Source organism: Macaca nemestrina, chromosome 16, assembly GCF_043159975.1.
Source record: "Macaca nemestrina isolate mMacNem1 chromosome 16, mMacNem.hap1, whole genome shotgun sequence".
NCBI classification, from domain to species: Eukaryota; Metazoa; Chordata; class Mammalia; order Primates; family Cercopithecidae; genus Macaca; species Macaca nemestrina.
In genome coordinates this window covers 3,215,364-3,220,805 of record NC_092140.1, presented here as the reverse complement: position 1 = coordinate 3,220,805, position 5,442 = coordinate 3,215,364, and positions in this window count along the sequence as shown.

Below are 5,442 nucleotides of genomic sequence, written 5' to 3'. Positions count from 1 at the left end.
ATATGATATTTTTCCTTTATTCTGTTACTGTCTGTTTTATTTTTGGAGACAGAGTCTCACTCTGTCACCCAGGCTATAGTGCAGTGGTGCAGTCATAGCTCTCTGGCTCATTGCAGCCTTGAACTCATGGGCTCAAGCAATCCTCCCACCTCAGTCTCCTGAGTAGCTAGGACTACAGGCACATGCCACTGAACCTGGCTAATTTTATATTTTTATTATTATTACTATTTTTTTTTCCAAAATGAAGTTTTGTATTTGTTGCCCAGGCTGAAGTACAATGGCGTGATCTTGGCTCACTGCAACCTCCGCCTCCCACACTCAAGCGATTCTCCTGCCTCAGGCTCCCGAGTAGCTGGGATTACAGGTGCCTGCCACTGTGCCTGACTAATTTTCGTATTTTTAGTAGAGACGGGATTTCACTGTGTTGGTCAGGCTGGTCTTGAACTCCTGACCTCAGGTGATCTTCTCACCTTGATCTTTCAAAATGCTGGGATTACAGGGCTGAGCCAAGCACCGGGCCTGAACCTGGCTAATTTCAAAAACATTTTGTAGAGATGAGGTCTTGCTATGTTGCCCGGGCTTGTCTCGAATTCCTGACATCAAGCGATGCTCCCACCTTGGCCTCCCAAAGTTTTGGGATTACAGGCATGAGCCACTATGCCCAGCTGGATCGCCGAATACTATAACAACCTTGCATTCCTGCTATAGGCAACGGTTGATCACAGTGTGTGTTATGCTTTTTATTTATTGCTGAGTTAAATTTGTTAATACTGTTTATGGGACTGTCTAAATGTCTTCCAGATGCTGTAACAAAATACCATGGACTGGGTCTTTTTACAACAGAAACTTATTTCTCACGGTTCTGGAGGCTGGAAAGTCCCAGATCGAGGTTTAATTATTTTGGCAGAGTTGGTGTCTGGTGAGGGTTTCTTGGTTCATAGATGGAGCCTTCCTGCTGTGTGCTCACATGGTGGAAGGGGTGAGGGAGCTCTTTGGGGTCTCTTTTATAAGGACATTCATCCCATTCATGAGGAATCTGCCCCATGAGCTCAGGACCTCCCAAAAGCCCTACCTCTGAACATTATCTCTCACACTGGTGATTAGGTTTAACACATGAATTTTGGGGGAACACAAACGTTTAGTTTACGGTAAGAACTAAGTAACAAAGCTATTGTGGCTTCGTAAAATGAGCTGAGATCGGGCCCCTCTTTTCCTAGCATTGGCTTTAGCTTCTTCCTGAAATGTTCAATAGAAGTCATAAGTAAGTTAACCCCTTTCCCATTTAGAAAAATGAAGTCCAGCTCACTGCCAGCACTCATTTGCTTTTACGTAAACATGCTCTTTGAAGCTGGAGCAAATCTGATTGATTTTCAATGTGAAAATAAAATATAAAAACCTTCTTGGAGTTATTTCCAAACAGAACTAACATCAGAATCATCTGAATCATCAGGATAATCTATTTCAGAGAAATCGGATGTATCAAATGAATCTTCAGCAACAACTGTTTGAGAACGATGTTAACATCATGTGTAGGAATGCTACATTTTCTAGGATTTGACATTTTCAGCAATTGAGAATTACTGTATTTTGTAAATGGAAAATACCACTACTAAAAGCAGAAGGCTATAAATAGAATGATGTATTTTGTTTCCAAAGTTGATGTTTTTGAGGTGTGCAAAGATCATAGTAAAAGTGAGATATTTTGTGGAGAGTTATCTCGGGGTAAATGCTGTATCTGCAAGCATAGCGAGTATTCTCAGACGAACGGTAAAGGATTAAGTTGTACCAACAGTAGTTTGTAACTTTATAGGAGCTTGTCTACTTCATTTAATTTTCAAATAATTATAAAATTACACACGACATCCTCTTGTTGCCATGTTTGATTCTGCAGGCTTTGTAGAAATACTCCCTTTTCATTCTTGGTGTTGAATATTTTTTTGCGCCCTGTCCACCCTACTTGCCTGCCACTTGTTTGTTGGTCACTTGCCAGAGGATTATTTATTTTACTAGACTTCTGCAAGAACCAAGTTTTAGTTTTCTTGGTTCTCTTTATTGTGTATTAATATTTTACTAATTTTTATTAAGGTCTTTATTATGTTCTTCCATCTAGCTTCTCTGTGTTTATGTTTTTTCGACTTCCTGAGCCCCAGTTTCCCCTTCCTAGGCCTACTCATTGGCCTGGCCATTCTACACACCTTGTTACCTCTCTCGAACCATAAAGCAGATGTTTGCATGTTTTGCCAGCTTTTCTAGTTGTGCTCCACAGACAGCCTGGTCCAAATTACCCATTCAGTCATTACTGGAAGCAGAAATTACTCATTTACACATTTTAAATCCCCATTATTTAGGAGTTTACTGTCCATATTCAATATAAAAAAAGGAACAAAGTGCGTTAGTCCATTTTTTGTATTGCTATAAAGAACTACCTGAGACTGGGTAATTTATGAACAAAAAGGTTTAATTGATTCATAGTTCCACATGGCTGGGGAGGCCTCAGGAAATTTACAATCATAGTGGAAGGCAAAGGGGAAGTGAGGACCTTCTTCACATGGTGGCAGGAGGGAGAGAGAGGATGAAGGGGAAAGTGCCACACTGAAGCCATCAGAGCTCATGAGAATTCACTTACTATCATGAGAAGAGCATGGGGAAACTGCCCCCATGATGCAATCACCTCCCACCAGGTCCCTCCCTCAACATATGGGGATTACAATTCTAATTTTTTTTTTTTTTTTTTTTTTTGAGAAAGAGTCTCACTCTTGTTGCCCAGGCTGGAGTATAGTGGCACGATCTCAGCTCACTGCACCCTCCACCTCCTGGGTTCAAGTAATTCTCCTGTCTCAGCCTCTCGAGTAACTGGGATTACAGGTACACGCTGCCACGCCTGGCTAATTTTTTGTATTTTTTGTAGAGATGGGGTTTCACCATGTTCCCCAGGCTGGTCTCGAACTTCTCAGCTCAGGCAATCTACCTGCTTCGGCTTCCCAAAGTGCTAGGATTACAGGTGTGAGCCACTGTGCCTGGCCAGGGATTACAATTCAAGATGAAATTTGGTTGGGGACACAGAGCCAACCCATATCAAGTCACCCCTGGCCCCTTCCAAATTTCATGTCTTACATTGCAAAACCAACCATGCCTTCCCAACAGTCCCCCAGAGCCTTAACTCATTCCAGTGTTAACTCAAAACTTCAAGTCCAAAGTCTCATCTGAAACAAGACAAGTCCTTCCTGCCTAGGAGCCTGTAAAATAAAAAAACTAGTTACTTCTAAGATACAATGAGGGTACAGGTATTGAATAAATGCTTCCATTCCAAAAGTGGGAAACTAGTAGAGGTTCTCCATGAGGGCTCCATTCCAGCAGCAGAATTCTTCCTGGAAATCCAGGTGTTTCCATGCATCAGGCTCCCAAACCTCAACTCTTGCCTTCTGTGCACCTGCAGGCCCAACACTATGTGGAAGCCACTAAGGCTTGGGACTTGCACCCTCCAAAGCAATGGCCCAAGCTGTACCTTGGCCCCTTTTAGCCATGGCTGTAGCTGGAGTGGCTGGGACACAGGGCACCAAATCCTGAGGCTGAACAGATCAGCAGTAGGGCCCTGGACCTGGCACATGAAACCATTTTTACCTCCTAGGCCTCTGGGCCTGTGATAGGAGGGACTGCCTTGAAAATTTTTGAAATGCCCTAGACACATTTCCGCCATTGTCTTGGCTGTTAACATTTGGCTTCCGTTTACTTATGCAAATTTCTATAGGTGGTGGCTTGAATTTCTCCCCAGAAAGTGGGTTTTCCTTTTTCACCACAGGGTCAGGCTACAAATTTTTCAAACTTTTATCGTCTCCCTCCCTTTTAAACATAAGTTCCAATTTTAGATCATCGCTTTGTTGAATGTATATGACTGTATATTTTCAGAAAAAGTCAGGTAACATCTTGAGGGCTTTGCTGCTTAAAAGTTTCTTCTGCCAGTGTATTAGTCCATTTTCTTGCTGGTGATAGAGGCAGACCTGAGACTGGGCAATTTACAAAAGAAACAGGTTTAATGGACTTACAGTTCCACATGGCTGGGGAGGCCTCACAATCATGGCAGAAGGCAAGGATTACGTCTTACATGGATGGCAGCAGGCAGAGAGAGAGCTTGTGCAGGGGAACTCATCTTTATAAACCAGCAGATCTCTTGAGGCTTATTTACTATCATGAGAACAGTATGGGAAAGACTTGCCCCCCCGCCCATGATTCACCTACCCCCCACTGGGTCCCTCCCACAACACATGGAAATTCAAGATAAGATTTGGGTGGAGACACAGTTGAAACGTATCAGCTTACCCTAAATCATCTCATTCAAGTTCATAGTTCCACAAGTCTCTAGGGCAGGGGCAAAATGCTGCCAGTCTCTCTGCTGAAGCACGGCAAGAGTGACGTATGCTCCAGTTACCAAGAAGGTCCTCATCTCCATCTGAGACCACTTCCCTGGACTTTATTGTTCATATCACTATGGTCAGTTTTGTCAAAACCATCTAACAAGTCTCTAGGAAGTTCCAAACTTTCCCACATCTTCCTGTCTTCTGAGCCTTCCAGACTGTCCCAACCTCTGTTACCCAGTTCCAAAGTGACTTCCACACGTTCAAATATCTTTGTAGTAGCTCCCCAAGCTCCCAGTATCAATTTCCTGTATTAGTCTGTTTTCACACTGCTGTGAACTACGAGAGAATGAGTAATTTAAGAAGAAAAGAGGTTTAATTGACTCAGAATTCCATATGGTGGAGGCGGTCTTGGGAAACTTACAATCATGGCGGAAGGCAAAGGGGAAGTAAGGACCTTCTTCACATGGTTGCGGGAGAGAGAATAGGGGAAAATACCACACTTTAAGCAATCATTTCATGAGAACTCACTATGATAAGAAAACCGCCCCCATGATTCAATCACCTGCACCAGGTCCCTCCCTTGACACATGGGGATTACAATTCAAGATGAGATTTGGATGAGGACATAAGAGTCAAACCATATCACAAAGTACAGGTGGTTTTGAACAAAGGTACTGGTACAGACCCATCCAAGTCACCGTGTTCTTGTCCAGATGGTTGGCTTGCAAGGTGAATATTTACCTCATGGTGCTGCCAGGATCAATGCTTTGGGAGTTCTTTCTTGGAAAATTTTTTTCAGGCCAGTCTTCAGAACACTATTCTTCTAAAAAAACGTTCAGTTTCTTAGAGCACTTTGGGTTTACAGCAAAATCGAGGTGTATTTGGGGGTATATGAGAATTCCCATATTACTCCCCACACGTGTGCACAGCCTCCCCTATTATCAAAGTCCCTCCCCTGTCCCAAAGAAAATGCCTCATTCTGTACAATAAATCACTTTATTAGTCTTTGTTTTTAGTTATTTTGAGTCTTTGAAAAATTAAAACTTAATTTCAAAGAAAGAAGCTTTATAACTATTAGAATACCTCA